Source organism: Lissotriton helveticus, chromosome 11, assembly GCF_964261635.1.
Source record: "Lissotriton helveticus chromosome 11, aLisHel1.1, whole genome shotgun sequence".
Classification (NCBI taxonomy): domain Eukaryota; kingdom Metazoa; phylum Chordata; class Amphibia; order Caudata; family Salamandridae; genus Lissotriton; species Lissotriton helveticus.
This window is the reverse complement of record NC_136072.1, coordinates 863928351-863947465: the sequence shown is the minus strand read 5'-3', so window position 1 is coordinate 863947465 and position 19115 is coordinate 863928351.

Here is a 19115-nt window from a genome sequence, read left to right as displayed (position 1 = left end):
AACACAGAATGTAAAAATCACATTCAAAAGATGTATTGTAACATTCTGAGTTCAGGCATACTAAATTTCTTTTTCTGCCATTTTCCCTGGGTCAATTAGGATTATAAGATGTTATAATCAAACTGCCCATTCTGGCCCATGGGGACAGGTAGCCTTGGAATAGTGAAAATCGAAATTGGCTGTGATTCACTATCAGGACATGCCACACATACCGTTGCATGTCCTACCTTTTACTGACAATGCACCCTGCCTTTGGGCCTATCTTATGGGTGGCTAACATGTAGAAAAGGGAAGGTTTACGGACTGGTAAGTGGGTGCACTTACCAAGTCGGCATGGCAGTACTAGACTTCACACAGGCTCTGCAATGGCAGGACTGAGACACACTTTACAAGCTGCTACTGTGGGTGGCACAATTAGAGCAGCATTTGATCTACAGGTCCTGGGCACACATGGTGCGCTGTATTAGGGTCTGAAAAGTAAATCAAATGAGCCAATCATGGAGTTACTAATCCATTACAACAATTTACAATAGGGAGCACTTGCATTGTGGCACTGAATAGCAGTGGCACAGTGCCCAAAGGATGTGAACCAGAAAAAACATTAAAAAAACAGAAGAGACAACAGTGAAAAATGGAAGAGAGACTCAGGCCAATGGTACCAGGTCTAACATACATCAACCAAAATATGCACATGTGGAGTATGTGGACTGTGCATGCCATTTGATTATATGTCCGGAAAAGTCAGATGTAGATTTGCGTTGAGGAACATGCCACCTCTGTAATTGTACATTTTACTTTCAAGCACAGTGTACATGTATTCCAGAAACAACAAATATAGTGATACCACATTTAACAGTATATTTGTAGAGTTGTCGATTGTTCATACAGCTGCATGTTGGCAAAATATGATATCTCTGCTGTGTATTATTTTGAATGAGAGAAATAGAAAATCAACCACGCCATACCAGACTCGAACACACCAAGTACTGTGAATGTAATAAGCAAATATGTCAAAACCAACAGTGATTGTCCTACCCTCTTCTCATGAGTTGTGGATTAACTTTGAGCTAGAAGCTACACCAACTGGCAAGTTGTAGATCATAGTAACCACAATAGAGACCGCTCCCAGTTGCAGACCAGATTAATTTCAAAGTGAGGTGCCTAGTGAAAATGGGGCATCTCGCAAAAAGTGATAGACTGGCATCACACACCACCAGGTGTCATGCTTCATCATCTGCCAGTCCTCGCCCTCCAGAAACCGCGTTTGGTGGAGGGCAGGCATGCATCTGGAGACAGGGATGCACTTCTAAGTGAGTGGCAGATGTTCACGTGTCCGTAACCGTAACCGTGACCCGAGCAAATCACAGTCACCTGTTTCAAATTAAAACAGCAGTTTCAGAATCACCACACTTGTTAAGGGTATAGTCACTCCATTATGCATGCCCGGAATGTTCACTCATGGGCTGCACAGCACTCCCCACCTTCAATGCTGTTTCTGTAATGTCTGGCCCCAAGAACTTATAAGGCGCCCGTAATGCCCACCAATGTTTGTTCATCATAACGACATACAGACCAAGCGTTTGTATATATCACACCCATTCCATATATTATATACCCAAGTCCTTTATTTAAGATAGATTTACTACGATATCATTGGCAGTCAGAGGATGCGAATGATTCATTTCCCCTAGTTGTGGAATGTGTTGGCCCTGCGGGGTGAGAATGATTGCCATGTGTGTTGTGTCCCCCTGCCTCGTCCCTGTGGTTGAAGAGGTCAACCACAGGGACGAGGCAGGGGGACACAACAAACATGGCAATCATTCTCACCCCGCATCACACGGAGCAGGGCCAACACATTCCGCAACTAGGGGAAATGAATCATTCGCATCCTCTGACTGCCAATGATATCGTAGTAAATCTATCTTCCTACGAATTAACACCCACGGAAAAGATCGTGTTAAATAAAGGACTTGGTTATGTCCCCACACTGAACCATGATCCTTTTCTATGCAGAACAGAGGTCTCAGAAATGATGAGAAAAAATAAAACTTCATAAATTTTTTGCGAGTAAAGACAGTACGCCCCTCTCTCTCTTTGTCACCAATCTTCATAGGTCTTCTAACTTCTGCCCCCCATCATCACTTGTAGGACCTGAGGTGGCAGTATTCGAACAATGTGTCATCCGTGATATAGAAGCCCTGGAACAAACCACCGGACAAAATCTGAGTCATAACATGACAAAGGCAGAATGGCAGGCAGTCGGCACTTTACAAAGAAACTTGGCTATCACCATCAAGCCAGCCGACAAAGGCGGGGCGGTAGTAGTACTAAACACCATAGACTATGAGACAGAAATTCTTAAACTATTGGGCGTTCGAACTAACTACTATCCTCTCATGCGGGACCCTACACCTGAACTTGCTAATACCATCAAGCAGATGGTTGCAGAGGCAGTGACAAAAAAATGGATGTCACCCAAAGAGGCGGACTTTATCATTAACAGCAATCCTAGGGTGCCGGCATTCTACATCTTGCCAAAGATTCATAAGCCCCTACGTCCGCCCCCGGGACGACCCATTGTCTCGGGGATTCAGTCCATCCTTGAACCCCTCTCCCAGTTCGCCGACTTCTTCCTGAGGGAGGCGGTGGTGACTCAGGAGTCATACGTACAAGACACGACAGATATCTTGAATATTTTGAAAGATATACCCTTTGACCCTGACAATCAACTACTGGTTACAATTGACATTGAGTCATTGAATACCAGCATCCCCCAGGATGCCACGCTGGTGGCAGCAGCAGCACGGGCCCTGGGGGAGATGGAGTGGTTCTACGACACACCTCAGACGTTTGTCATGCAGTGCATTGAGTTAGCACTCACAAGAAATTTCTTTGAGTACCAGGGACAACTGTACCTGCAGACGTCCGGGACATCTATGGGGGCCACATTTTCTCCGAGCCTGGCCTGCATCTATGTGGGCCAGGTGGAGAAGAGTGTGGTCCTCCTTGAGTCCAATCCTTACAGAGAAAACATTTCTCTGTGGAGACGTTACATTGACGACGTCCTCTGTATCTGGACAGGTACAGAGGACCGGCTCAAGACATTCTTACAATGGTTGAATCAGGTGGACCCGAGTCTCCGGTTCACTTGGTCTATCAGTAACGTCTCTGCAGTGTATCTCGACGTCGACATCACTGCGACTGATTTCAAGTTGGTAACCAGCGTACATCACAAGGCTATAGATAGGAACTCCCTCCTCCACTACCATTCATTCCATCCAAGGTCGTTACGCGACAACCTCCCGGTGGGGCAGTTTCTGCGATACCGCCGGAACTGCTCATCCACTGAAACCTTTCTAGAGCAGTCCTCTGAATTGGTCACTAAGCTGCAACAGCGGGACTATCCAGCTAAAGTCATTAGACATGCACGTAAGAGGGCTTTGAACACCCCGAGAGAAGCACTACTGGAGCGCAATGCGAAAGACAAACAAGTGTGCTTGCCAGTAGTGACTACCTTTGATCCTTTGTCAAGTAAAATCAGGCAGATCATAAGGAAAAATTGGTCTATTCTCGATACAGAGGAGAATAAAATGCCCACTCCGCGTTTTGCCTTTAAAAGAGCCCCTAATCTACAGGATAAATTGGTCCACACACGGAATCGGAGCACTGCCAAGACCAGCAACATACCCACTGGACATTATCCTTGTGGGAATTGTTCTGTCTGTGGGCTCACAGAAGCAACTAAGACTGTCAGTCTACGCGGTGGCCGGATTTGGTTTCTCAACCGATTTAGCAACTGCAAAACGACACGTTATTTATAGATTGATGTGTAGTTGCGGTCTATATTATATTGGCCTCACCACCCGCAAGATAAAAATTTGTGTACAGGAACATCTAAGCATCATCCGTGCAAAGAAATTGACCACACGGTTGGTACAACATTTTAACACATCAGGACATGACCCTAGGGAGCTGAAGTGGACCGTCCTAGAGAAAGTGGTGGGCGATTCACACAACCTGGAGAGTATCCTGGCAAAAAAGGAGGCGAAATGGATATATCTGGAGAGGGCAGATTGTGAGGGACTCAACGAAAATATTGAGTGGAACAAAGTCAGTAGGCGTTGACAGGGCTCTGTCACGTGCCTCATTCTGACACTCCTAGCCTTTATCCATTTCTCTACCCTGGGTTACTGCACACTGGACATCCAGCATAGGAGACACTCTCCCCTGTGATTCCTCTTTTTTCCCCTATGATGTCAGGACCCCAACCAGTGCTCTTGACCTTCTCAGGGGTACACATATGTTTATACGGGCAAATCCCCTGCACTAGTGTCTGTACATAACTAGAAAACGCAGCGTGGGGCACATACACATACTTTGTTTTTACGCAGCCTACTTACACGCTGCACTTGAGTAGTGATTTCAGTAAAAATTAGTGTGGTAATTGACGGCCTTCATATTCCACAGAGGCTAAATACATTGGGGCCCGGATCCCTGCTTATAGTGGATTCCATTCCATAATGATGAAACTGGGCTGATAAAGGCTATGCCGTGCTATTAAGAACAGCGAGCGCTGCAGTCAAAGGGCAGGTTTTGAACCTGATCTAAGATGGCCGCCACACGCAGCGTGAGGGGCGGGGCTCCGCCCCCCGTGCTACTTCCTGTCCAACACACAGTCGGTGTGTGTGGACCGTCGGAAGCGCCGGAGGGACGCGGCTTTAGTAAGAGCGTGGTTGTGACTGAGTGAATGTATGCGGATGGAACCGCCCAGGTTTGATTTTGGTACCGCCGCGCGTTTAGAAACTGGAGCGCAGATGGGCAGATTTATATAACATGCCTGACGAGTAACTCGAAATAATATAAATAATATATGGAATGGGTGTGATATATACAAACGCTTGGTCTGTATGTCGTTATGATGAACAAACATTGGTGGGCATTACGGGCGCCTTATAAGTTCTTGGGGCCAGACATTACAGAAACAGCATTGAAGGTGGGGAGTGCTGTGCAGCCCATGAGTGAACATTCCGGGCATGCATAATGGAGTGACTATACCCTTAACAAGTGTGGTGATTCTGAAACTGCTGTTTTAATTTGAAACAGGTGACTGTGATTTGCTCGGGTCACGGTTACGGACACGTGAACATCTGGCACGGTGTCCAGAGGAGTGACGCTGGTATGGGCTGACATAGCGTACTCCAGGTAAATTAGCCTGCAACTGTGTGCCCATATACGCTGCACTAGTAATGCCTCGGCGCTGAGGTATCCGAATGACGCTTTGAGCGTCTTTTCTGTTTTACTTATCACACAGGTCCAGTACAACGTGAAAAGATTGAGAATAGCAAACCCCTATTATGCCCTGATGAAATCGCCACAAAAGGAGCGATGAAACATGTTGGCTTGAGGAGAAAAACTCTAATGGTATATAACTAACCAATTTTAACTAGTAGTGCTTCGCTGCATCAGAATAAAACGGCATCAGCAAGCAAAGCACCACTACAAAACGTATTTGTTTTTTTGGTGTGGTTTGTTTGGGGTTCTGTTGTCTGTATCTTGACACTTTCAACAGGTATCAGTGGTTTGATATGTTGGTCACTATTTGTGTTCTTCCTTCACTATTCTGACATCCGCACTACTCTTCTGTTGAGTGCACGTTTGTCTTTTCACAATAGAGAGAGTCGCCAATGATGAGAAGTGGGTATACCGGGAACCATCAACCGGGAACCCCCTCGGGTTGTTCTACCGTGAGGTACTCTCTCTATCTTTCACACTTTTTTGGGTGAATGTTCTGGTCCTGTGTGATTGTATTTTGTTAAAGAACACATCCAGACCCTTGAATTTATGTTATTTGACATATTTCAGGTAGCATTGAAAGTTCACTTCTACCCGGTCCACGTTATATATGGATGTGATCAGGTGGGTGAGGCATTAACTGTTTGAATTTTATTAATCCTGTCTAGTACCATACAATCCTTAATAATAGATTTATTGAACATGGTTTCTTGTTTGGACCATACAGATCGATATAATAAAAGCTATTTACTTTCAAATGTATCTGATAAAAAAATCCCTTTTCACTTCCGAACGATGGATTCCAGTTTAGGATGGGGTACAGCTAACAGCCTTCCTTAGAAATTGGTTTTCTGGTTTTTGGAGGCACAATTGTCCCCCATGCCCCAAATCACCACACTATTTACTGCACCAGAATTTGTTTTGACATTATAGAGGGTTAGTAATTCTGCAATGGGTTTGGTGCCCAGCATCGAGGCAAACCTATTCAAACCTTCTTTGTTTCTAATCAAGTTAGATATGCAGATGTCCCTTTGGCACTTCCAATCCAATTTGAAGCACAAATACGTTGTTGGTGGATTAATCAGCATGCACTCTGTATATATATGGTGCATTGCATCTGAAAAAATGGTAGAAACAGGTGAAAGAAAGGAGAGAGATTGGGACAACAGTTTTGATGAATAGGGGGTCCCTAGGAATTGCATACAGAAAACATCCTTCAACGTCTGCAAGACTCATACTCCCACTTATGCAACATTTGTTAAACAAACTAAGTATAACTATCCTGAGTAGGAGCTTTAAGGGTTACACAGCAAATGGGTAGAAATCTTGTCACAGAATTATTTCACAACTCTAAGAAAACATGACACATATGTATTACTGTTCATGTAATGCACTACTTTGTGTTCTGTGTTCTCATGGGCATATAATGGGTTATCTGGACACGTTACCCATTAGCCCCACTGTGTCCACGCAAGGTCGAGGCCCACCTGTACTCTCCATTTGACAATTCATTTATGACTCCTAAGTCAGCAGCTAATTCCTTACCATATATGGACTACTGGAAATACTTGAATATTTATTTATGATCTGTATAAAAAGAGGTTGCAGAACAATTGAAAAATACGACAGTCCTCAGACCTTGTGAATGTAACTGTTCTCCTGGTTTCTCTTTTAGTGAAACAAACTGTTCCTGTTTTGTCAAATGCCTCCTGTTTTTTTCAAGATATTTCATGTTCAAGCAACAACTTGTTCCTTTTTTCTCAAGTACTCTTGCACCTTGTTGTTCTGTCACACTCATGTGCTTCTCTCACCCAAAGTCCCATATTATTCTCTCTTTTGCTCCAGTGATTCTCTCCCTCCCCTGTGCTGTGTTGCTCTTGGTTGCTTGTGTGCTTCTGCCACACCCACTCAAGCTACTTTCCCCTCCCAGTCCCTATAGCATTCCCCTCCCAATCACTCCTCTGTAGGTGTCCCCCACAAATTCCGATTTTTTAAAAATATATCATATATTTTATTTACTTATCTATTTCAGATTGGTAAATAAAAATAAAAGCTGCACTCGCGTGCGAGCAAGCAAAATGACATGGCTGCCAGCGACCACGTTATTGCACCTTTTATTTATTTTTCTCTGGGTGAGACATATTGGCTTTGTCAGTACTTGTGTAATCAGACTACATTACCTACCTGATTGGGCGGAAGAACAATCATTCAATCATCTTGTGTTCACGCATCCTTGATATTTTGGAGAAGTCTTCGCCTCATTTGATAAGGTTCAAACACTTGCCACACTATTTGGATCAAGGTGTTATAATCTCCCTGCACATAAGCACGGTATCCAATAAGACAATCCCTAGGATGCTGCCCTTGTAACATGACATTAAGATGATTGCTTCTGGCACTCACAAAGTAACCAAGATAGATACGCTTATTCTCAAAGCCTGGAAATGTATTTTCTCTGATTTACTTTACTCACAAACATTTTATTTATTGTATTTACTGCTCAAGAGTACTTGTTGAAGGAAATGTAAATGACATCCAATTGAAGACTTTGCGCCATGCATACATGACCCATTTACCTGTATACGCAATGCACATATATGCAAACTCATGAATATTGTATGTACATCTTCAGCTTTGTGCATTTTACAAACAATGCACATAGAACTGTGTGTTACTTCACTCTAAGGCTCATAAACACTGGGGTTCTTCTTCAGAGCTCTCAAAGCTAGAATTAAGACCAGGACGATTTGCCGTATGGTCAGCTCTGGCCGCTGAAGATATCGCTTTAGCCTGAGCTAAGCGAGTTTTGGCTTTCAGTCCAGCCGCTGAATCAACCTTTACAACAATAGTCGATTGTTATAGATGTTTTCCCAGTTCCCCTTTTTTTCTCTCTCCCCCTTTTATCCTGAGTCTGTGGATAATTAAGTCTTTAGATTGAATTAGTTATTTTTACAAGCATTTTAATTCCCCCTGGTTTTAAAGAGAGCAATAGTCCTGATTTTACGTCCTTGAGTCATTAAGCCCAAAACCTAGGGGGAAAACTCCTGACTTGAAAACAAACCATTCCAATGAAAGGAGAGGGAGGGTGTAAGTCTCAGGCAGAGGAAACACGTACTCCCTTCCTTATGTTATCTATTGTCCTGATGGCCACATTCAGCTTGTATCCGAATCCTAATCCAGTTCCGAACCTTCCCTAGCGGGCTCACCTCATCGCAGAGCCGGTTCCTTTCCAGCGCTTCTCCACCCTCAGGCACAAGCACAGGCTCAAGTTCGAGGTCCGCACTCCATCGCGTCGTCGCAAGCTCGCGAACGACCACGATCCACGTTCCAGCTGGGCAGTCACCGGAAACCCTGCCACAGCAGGCCCGCCCGGTCTTGGCCCCATCTCACCCCCGGCGAGAGAAGATTATGAGCAGCGGGCACATTGAAGTACGCCAGCCGGCACAAACCTCACTCTGGGATTTCGGGACGCCAGAACTCCAGCGCTTCATGTGAGGAAACCTCCAAACTGCATTGCAGAGGGAGGAATGGTGGTCACCTGTGGCTACACGGAGGCGTGGTTCTCCGCGGCCATCCCCCAATTATTATGAGGCAGCAATTTTAGATTAATGCTGGAACAAAATGGAATATTGGATAACTTTTTTTTAGACAAAACGGTACAGGAATCTGGCTCGCAAATTCCAATATTTTAAGAACATCTAAACTGCCAACGAGGGCATGGTACCAGACTCTGCAGGACTTTATCTCTAGACTGCAATACCTTTTTAAGCAAGCCTGCTCTTCCGGATTCCACTATTTAAAGCTAGGTGAATGCAAAAGTTTGGGTCTCCAAATCCAATCCTGTCACCATAAAAACTGGAAGGACTGTGGGTTATAAGAGCTGGGGTGATTTTTTTACACAAAATAAAAGAATTACCTGGCAAGAGGTTCAGAATAGATGCGGTGAACGGAACAAGCTTGGCTTTTTTGAACATTTACAGATTATATATTTTTTCCACAGATATAATCTTTCGTCTAGTTGTGCCCCGACCAAGCAGGTGACCGCTCTATTTCGTGGCAAACTAAGAGAGGTGGCCAACTGTTATTCTCAGGTGTGTAATCAAAATGAATCTCCGCTGGTTGAGACGTTTTTAGAAAAAGTAACCAGGGAAACCAAATGCACCCTATCAAGTCAGGAGTGGCAGTTTATATCACAGATAGGGAGTTAGGCTTTAAGAGCTGCTAATTTCAAAAGGATGGCCTTCCTATCTCGGTGGATGGCATTCTATACTCCTAAAATACTTAATAGAAAATATCCTGAAGTGGAGAATAGATGCTTCCGCTGCTTGGCTACATGTATTTTTCGCTTGTCCAAAACTAGAGCCATTCGGGGTCGAGATTTTTTTGGCAATCAGCCAGGCAATCCAGAAGAGGCTAGATCCAGAAGCTGAGGTAACGCTTTTTGGCACTGCTAGAGTCAGGGAAGACCTGACAAAAGCAGAGGAAACTTTTATAGCAATTTGTTCCCTTGTTGCTCGCTCTTTAATCCTCCAGAACTGGAGGTTGGTGGATGCACCTTCTAACTCGAAGTGGTTAAATAAAATTAAACAAACTATGATGCTTGAAGAATGGTACCCTAACAGGGTAGGTGACAAGAAAGTTCACTGCTGTTTGGAAATATCTAGTGAACCTTGAAACTATGGTGGAAATAGAAGTTCTATGGATATTTTAAACCGGATCTATTAAAAAAAAAGTGGTACAAAATAAAAAACTATCAATAGTATAAGTACTTAAAATTCGGCTCATCCTGCTGAGATATCCTGTCTGGTGTACTATAGCACTTTAGAATTTTAGCACTTTGCGCTTTAATATGCCAGATTTGCTCATCTATAAAAAGTAGGGACTTTGACCAAAGTATTTTTGAAAATTGAGGATGATGCCAGAATACAGTTGTAATTACTTCTTTTGTATTTAATAGGTGCTGGTTTTATGCCAGGTAAAAGACAAGTAACACTGGGTCTTTTTGGGTATTATAGCACCTTGGCACTTTAGCACTTTATTATGCACATGTGTAAAAAATCATGAAATTGACTAAAGTACTGTTTGAAAATTAAGGTTGTGGCCAGATGAATGTTGTATTATGCTGTTTTCTATTTTCCTGTGTCTAATCCATGTTGGTTTTATGTATAACTTACTGGTTTATGAATATAGAAAGCGATTTAAACTCCCTCTTATCAATTGTTTTGGTAACGTCTAATATGCTTTGCGCAATAAAAAATTACAAAAAAAAGAAATTTGAGGAGAGTTGGACTTAATGGCCATGTGACCATCATATATTGTTTAAATATTCAGCAAGTGAACAGGCCTTGCCAAACTCGGTTTGTTGCAACTGTTTTCAATGTATATGGCACATGTATTCAACCCAATAGCGAGGGGCAGGGATAATTCCTACACAAATGGAATGATGTAGGAATGAGTCAGCAAATTTTCTCCCCATCCATTTGAGTGACAGTGATCTATACGCATGCAGCAAACTCACTGGTAGGCATGTTGCAGGAAAAAAATAAGTAGACAAGGTTTTTCGGTTTCACCTAAAGGTGGGCAAATATGTGATTCACAAAATAATTTCTGCATGTCATCTTTAAAGAGGTAAGGTCAGCATTTGATAACGTCTGAAATAACAAAAACACAACATCCTTTCATTCTTGTTTAATGTTTTCATCCATCAACCTGACTGCAACTTTGCCAAAATAAGAATGTTGTTCAAGGCAGAAACAACTAAACGTTTTCCTGTTAGTCTAGTGCATGTCAACGTAGTATTTTTTGGGCTTTTCTTACTTTACTTTTTTATATGAATTGATTATATTAATCAGGTTTTTCATTTAGAAGCCTGCATCTGTGATCCGCCCATCGTTGATGCCTTCTTATGAGTTTTAGGAAACCTCTGGGTCTTCACAAATAAAGAAATAGGTTTTCAGATGTTTGTAATGCAGTGGTATGCCCTTAAATACACAGACGGCTACATTTATGGCATCCGATACACATAATTATTTAACCATAACTTACAAGTAGATATTATTAGTTTTTTTTTTATATATTTGTGCTTTCGTTCAAATATTTACAAAGTACAAAGTATGATTTTACATTTTAATGTACATGTATACACTGATTTAATACCATTTCCTTTGAAAATAGTTTCTTAGAATGCATAAAAGTGTATTTTCTAGACTCATTTTAACTAGGCCTCATTTAAATGTTAGAATCTATCTTATCCAAAATAGATGTCACCCTTATTTATCGACCTGCACATAGCCGTGCTCGATATTTCTGCAGCACACATTCATGCAGATGGGTTAATTTCCATTGTTATTGTTCATGCTGTTCTCGATGATTCTTTCCTGTCTCAGACACTAAACTAAATTTGCGCAAGTAACTTGCAGTAGTTCACTGTACCCTATTCATTCATAATAATTTGCTGTTGTTCATGTAACTCGCTTGTTATGCCAACTCTGGATGACATTAGCTCAAAGTGGGCAGAATAAATATACATGTAGTGGGAATCTTCTTAAGTGCTAAGGCAATATTAAGTTGAATTAGGTTGTGCTCAGATTTGTTAAAGGAATGATAATTTTTCTCACACCACATTGATTCTACAGTTCCGGTAATTTAAAATGTGAAAATAATGTATCAAACACCTTTATTTTAATTTTGGATGTGAGCCAGAAGACTGACAAAGACTTTGATGCTGCTGGCTATGCTGTGCATTCTTTTTATATTTTTCTGCCTACTTGGCACTTAAACTAATTTAACAAATGTGCACTTCTTAGTATTGCTCCACTCATTGAGTGGCATTGATTCCTTATTGCCTTATTTTACATTTTGTGCTAAAACCCTTTAACTGATCTAGAACTCAGTTATTGAGTGGGCTCCTTTATTTAAATGACTGTATTTTCTTGATGTTTGTATTGTGGGGAGGTGCCTTAACTCAGGGAAACATTACCTCATGAAATTGAGGCTTAACACATCTCTGGTTCATCAAATTATGGGCATTCTGATAAAGATACATTTGGGGGTGTCAGAATTGGAGGATCCTCCATGCCATCAAATTGCAGTAGCAGAGAATGGTTGCAAGATAAAGAGCACCTCCTTTCTGCATTAGAGATGTTACTTTTTTTTTTTATTAAACTTTTTATTTGTTTTCCAACAACATTGCATCGGTACACATTATACATCTTACACATATTGGGGCTTCTCAACCCTGATTCTGATGGGTTTACATCCACATCTGAGGTGAGCAAGGAGTGTTGTAGTTCACTGCCCCTGTCAAAGCTAAACCAATTACAAGGTAGATTGCTAAAGAAAAGGTTACATATCCTGACATAATGAATGACACAGATCTGGCGTTAGTGCGTCTCCTAATTGGAAAGAGGGGGAGACACCACTTCTGCTGTCAACTGGGGCATCAAAGTTTGCAGTTCTCTCCGCAGCTCTACCGTAGGGGAAATGCAGATGTCTCCTCTGTACTTATTCCACTTCCCCTCATTTATGGTCCCACTTCCTGGGGTAACCCTGTCCCTTGTACACAGTCTTTTTGGCAATCATAGCTATGTCGATGTCTTTTTCCCATTCACCAACAAGCGGGACGGTGTCCACCCCCCATTTCTGTGCTATGTTGCGCTTCGCTATGAAAAAGCCCATCGAGGCCCAATTCTGTTCTGCCTGGGAGACGTCAGTCGCTCCTCAAAAGTTAAGAAGACAGAGTTGGCGGGTAATCTTTTCCCAATAATACTGGATTTGTGGACAGTCCCATTATATGTGCACAAAAGGTACCCACTTGGTTACAGTGTCGGAGACAGAGCGGGTCAGGGTGTCTACCCAGTCTGAATAGGAGATTAGCATCAAAGTAGACAAGATGGAGAATTTTCAGCTGAATGAGCCATAAGCGCATAGGAATGGCCACCTCCCTGGGGGACACCAGTGCGTCTCACCAGTCATCATCCTCTATGCTTCCCAGGTCCGTCTCCCAGCCAACCCTCCCTTTCAGCATTGGATCTGCATAATTATTTAACAGTTTATTATAAGTGAGCGATATGGCCTTGTGATCCATGGGGTCCAATAACAACCGGTCTTCTGGGGGAAGAGTCAGGGAGAGAGTATCCTTTGGCAGGGCGGACAAAATTGCATGACTAATCTGAGAGTATCTGAAGGTCTCGGATTGTGCAAATTGGTACTTTGTCTGGGGGTCAGTGAATGAGGTCAGCTTCCCTTTAACCCACATGTCCCCAACTGTGGATATACCAACTGTGTCCCACTTATCAAATCCCGGGCATCGACCAAGGTGTCCCAAGATATCAGGCTACCACAGTGATGTTGCCTTAGACAGGCGTCCATTCCAGCCCAATTTTCTAGTGACCACGTACCAAGTCTCAACCGCACAGACCGTAGGACCGGTTAAATGAAGTTTACAGGTAAAGTGCCCTATTATAGCCGTCCGCCCCATAAGCCAGTGGTCTGTCCAGAAATTAGGCTTGTTATGCAGGCGGAACACCCATCTATTGATCTGAGTTAACTGGGAGGCCTGATAATAGAGTTGTAAGTCTAGTTGCCCTATACCCCATCATACCAGCCCATTGTGAGCTTATTCATTGCGATTCTTGGTGCACGGTCTTCCCATAATAGGCCCCTCAATACGCCATCAATTTGGGAGAAGTAGGAGTCTGGAATAGGATTGGGAGTGTTTTGTAACACATAAAGAAAATGCGGAAGTACAAGCATCTTAAACAGGGATGCACGTCCCAGGAGAGTGAGAGAAAGAGATTGCCAGTGTGCATAGTCAGATTTTAGACGTCGGAGAGGCCCGAGCAGGTTTCGTTCGAAGAAGAGGTCAACATCTGGGGTTACAAAAATGCCCAGATAGGGGAAGCCTCCGAGGGCCACCGGATCTCGTAGCCCCTAGGACTAGATAAGGGGGTTCCCCGTAACACAACTGGGACTTGGACCAGTTTATCCTGTATCCAGAGTAGGCACTAAAAATATGAAAAATGTGTAACACCCGCCGCAGAGATCGCACTGGAGATGCCTGATATAAGAGGACATCATCCGCGTATAGCGAGATGCGTCCTCGTGGTCAGCTGTCCATTTGATCCCCTGTATCCCCGGATCTCCCCTAACCCAGACCGCGAGTGGCTCCAACACCAGGGCGAATAATAATAGAGACAAAGGACAACCCTGTCTCGTGCCCCGGTGATGGGTGAAAGCGGAAGAGCTGTGATTATTGACAACGATGTGAGCAGTGGGTTGAGTATACAGGAGCCTAATCCAGCGTATTAGCTTGGGTCCAAATCCCATGTGGGCTAACACGACCAAGAGAAAGTCCCACTCTATGGTATCAAATGCCATACTGGCATCTAAGGATAACAGGATCGCGTCTTCCTCAATAGTATCAATCCTACCAAGGGCCCGTGCACCCGTTGCAGATTTCAAGCCGTGTTTCTCCCTGGTATGAATCCAGACTGATCCGGGTGGACCAGGTCGATGATATAAGGATGGATGCAATTGGCCCCGAGTTTGGCCAGGATCTTAGCCTATACGGTCAAATGGGAGATGGGGTGATATGATTTACAGTCTTCTAATGGCTTATTTGTTTTATGGATGACTACTATAGCGGCCATGAGGATATCCACCGGAAGGAGAACCGACGCAAAACATTTGTTATATAGATTCAACAGGTGGAGAGCTAGTATTATTGTCATGGGTTTAAAAAGCTCGACTGGAAGTCCGTTTGGACCCATCGCCTTGCTGTAAGCAGACATCTTGTATGGTCTTTGAATCTCCATGATGTCCACCTCTAGGCCCTCCCTGCCCTGTGGGGAGATGCTTACCACATTAATAGTCGCCAGGAGGTCGGCCAACATCGGGGCCTGAAATGTCTGTGGAACATTATAGGCTTCCTCAAAATAAGATGCAAAGGTGTCAGCTATCAGTTGGGGGTCAGTGAGAAGTGTACCATCTGGGCTGGCTGTCACACAGACCTAACTTGCAGCCTGCTCCTTACGTTCCAGCCACGCCAGGAGTTCACCTTGCTCATAGATCCCATGTCGGGAGGACAAAGAGCGCATCGTGGCTTCTTCTAAAAGAAGTTGTCTATAATCCTGTCATTTGATTGTAAGGCTATGTTGATTAGCTTGGTTGGGGGCCCGCGGCATCACATCCTCAAATTCCAACCTAACATATCCACTTCCAGCTCAGCCACCCTCTTCGTTTGCTCAGCCATATAACCCACTGTTAACGACAATGCCCTGCCCTTTATAACTGCTCCAAATGCTCCCCATACTGTCACAGCCGTGTCGACAGAGACCACGTTCTCGGCAAAATAATATTCGGTGTCCTTTCAGAGAGCCTCTTTGATCTGAGGTATCCTTAAAACCCACAGCTGTATTTAATGGTACCGGAACGTCTGGTCTGTTGTATGCCAAAAGTCGTGAGGGCTGGAGAGTGGCCGGAAATCCCATGAGCTAGGCGGCTTGAGCTTATGAAGGCATGGATATACTGAGCGTGCGTGAATATTTTAAACTATCAGAGATTGGCTACCATGTGCCCCAGATTGGAATGTAAAGTGTGTATGTAGCGGGTTAAGCCATCTCCATATGTCTACAACTCCCAGTGCATTAGCAAACTCATGGGGTTGCGAGACTCTCGGTGGGTCCTCTCGGGGTGGCTGACGGTTTCTAGGACCAGCCATTGTGAGGTTGAAATCCCCCCCCCAGCACTAGCACCCCGAAGGGCAGTTCCAACAGCAAGGAGCTTACTTCACGTAATGTCAGTCGTTGTAATCCTGGGGGAGCATAGACAAAGACAACATTAAGGACACACCCTTATCAGGAGCCCATGACTGCTGCGTACCTACCCTGAGCGTCAGTCCAGGTGTTAAGGATAATATATCGACAACCCTTTCGGATGAGAATCCCCACCACCCTGGAGCCCGAGGTAAATCCGAAGTGAACTACCATTCTGCAAGCCCCACAGGAGTTTCTGACCAAGTGTGTCTCCTGCAGCATCACTATGTCAAGCTCCTGCCGATTTTTATACTGTAATACAATACCCCTCTTAATCTTGTCCCCAAGGCCATTGACATTCCACGTGGACAAACTAAGTGTTAAGCCATGAGTCATAAATCATGTCATTGAGAGATGTGTACAGCCAGATGAACTCTAGCGTTAGGGGGTCCCTGGGCCCTCCCTCCGTTACATGGCAGATTATTGTTGGTGGCCAGAGGCAGCTTAATTGAACTTTATATGGACTAATTGCGGTGAACATATTGGTGAAATTGGAGAACCAATCGTTGTGGAGTACCGATACGAAACATAGAAGAAACATCATGAACAAACCCCTCCTACCAGATTGAACCGCCCCTTATGCCACCCTGCATAACGGTTCAAAAACCACCCGACACCCCCAACTTGCCTGTCGTTCACCCTTATCAACTTGAGGAACGTGTACAACCCCACTCCCTAGGGCAAAAAACGTTAAACCAAATATCTAGCCCTGGCCTAAAGCCCCCGAGGGTGAACAACACTGAATTAAACTTCAAGTTATATAGTCACATATTTGTAAATACTGACTGTCAGGCATCATCAGACATCAGAGGATCAAAGGCACACTAGTATGTCCCTCAGACGACATGATAAGGCACTATATCAGGAACACAACATTTAGTCCCTGTAGCCCAAGCGAGACAGAAAGAGCACTAGCCAGCCCCGTTGAAGGCCCATTGTTCGTTATCATCCCGGAGAGCTCCGAGACTCTGAATCAGAGGGCGGCGGGTATCGTCTCTGCTGACGCCACTCATTGGTACCTCCCGCCGTAGGTGAAGATGTGTGATTTCTTACCAACTGCGCGCCAACTGTCAAGTCAGTCCAAAGCGCCCTCAGGCCTGGTGAAGAACCACAGTTTTCCATCTGATTCAATTCGGAGTTTCGCTCGGAATAACATAGCTTATTTGATCTCCTGGTCTCTAAGAGCTTGTTTCACTTCCAGGAAACTCAGGCACTGTTTCTGGACCCTCAAGTTGAAGTCCGGGAAGAATAAAACTTAACTGTTTCAATTGTCAATGGGGGCAGCTCTCGCAGTTTGCAGAATCATGTTGCGGTTGCGAAAATTAAATACTTGGGCCAGAAACGGGATGGGGAGGGGCCCCTGGTTTCGGCTTACCCCCTGGCACTCGATGGGCTCGTTCAATGGAGTAGCACTTGGACAGGCCTCTTGATGGGAGACGCTGTAGGATCAGCTCCTTGACACACAGATCAGCAGATTGCCCCTCCTCTCATTCCAGAATACCAAGAATTCGGACATTATTGCACTGAATTCTGCCTTCATAGTCATCGAGTTGTATTGCCATCACCTCTTGGGAGTTGCGCAGGTCAGTAACCTGCTTCTTGAGGAGGGTTGTGTCAGACACCAGTTTATCAGTCGTGCTCTCAATTGTGCTCACCCGGTCAGCCATTTTTCTCATGTCCTCCCTCATTAGGGCCATTTCGGTGGCTACAGTGTCTATTCAGGTTTCAAGCGAGGTCTGCACAGTGGTGATTGCTGCTAGGAGATATTTGTTTGAAGGCTCTGAGTCCTCACCCTGGACTCCGATAGTGCCTGGCCTTTCCTCCTGAGACTTCTGCCATGCAAATTTTTCCAGCTTGGCTTGCGTTGCCGTTTTTCCACTGTGGCCCGTCGCCATTCCAGCTTCATAGGAAGAGTGAGGTTGCAGGGCTAGGGAGCCACAGCTACTCACCGCCGCTTGCCATGTGATCACCCACTCGGCCAGTCGGCTTTGGCACTTGGCCCTCCAACCCTGCATCGATGAAGCACTGGGAAGCACCCCTCGGGAACACCTGGGGGTGCCAGTCGCTCACCACGGCTCTGAGTTAAAAAAAAACCTGGACTTAGGTGTGAGTTGTGGCCCTCCAGTCTGGTAACCCCCTGTCCTACAGACTCAAGGGATTCCGCCAGTGTATCAGGCCCAGGTCAAATCATAGCCGTAGTAGTAGTTCACACCTTCTCCTTGTGTGTGGTGTGACAGCCGCCTACTCCTCTCCCTCAATCTTCAGCAGGGCCACCAACGCCCCCAGGCCCCCTCAGGGAAACACTGCTGGGTTCTAGCATTCGATTGGCTGCAAAACAGTACCTCCGTGTCCCCGCCGGGAGCCAAGTTTTATATGTGGGATATTACGTAAATCAAAAGCGGCCCGTGGTGTCTGAGGTCTCTGCAGTGTTCGAGCAAACCTCCTCTGCAAAATCCCAGCGGCCCCCTGGAGTGTCCTCTAAAATATTGTGTAGCGTATGGGGTGACAATCACTTCAAGCGCTGGGGCTGCGGGGAGAATCCCGCCCGGATATGTGTCCTCTTCGATGGTGTAGATACGCAGCAGCGCAGGGGGCCATCAGCCTGCTCCTTTACCACACTGGCAGGCTTCGGGGCAACAGAATGCTGTCAGGAATCACTAATCGCCTGGTCATTTCTTCCGGACCACTCGTGTGCCAGTCCTCAGCCGCGGTGTCGCGTCACGCACCTATGCCGCAAGGCGGCACTTCCGTCTAGCGAAGCCGCTTCAGGTGGAGCCGGTCCCTGGAGCCGCCCTCGAACAGCAGTCTCGATCGACCCCAAAGTTTGCCCGTACCTCGGGCGGCAGCCACAGCATTCAGGATGCCACTCGGGGCGATGATTCGGCCGTGGAAAATTAATTAAGCAGATATTTTAGTAGTTGCAAAAACAACAAGTGATGGACTGAATGTGGATCAATGTCACACACTCCCCCAGTCAAAAGATCTGGGCCCAAATCCATCGTTTTTTTG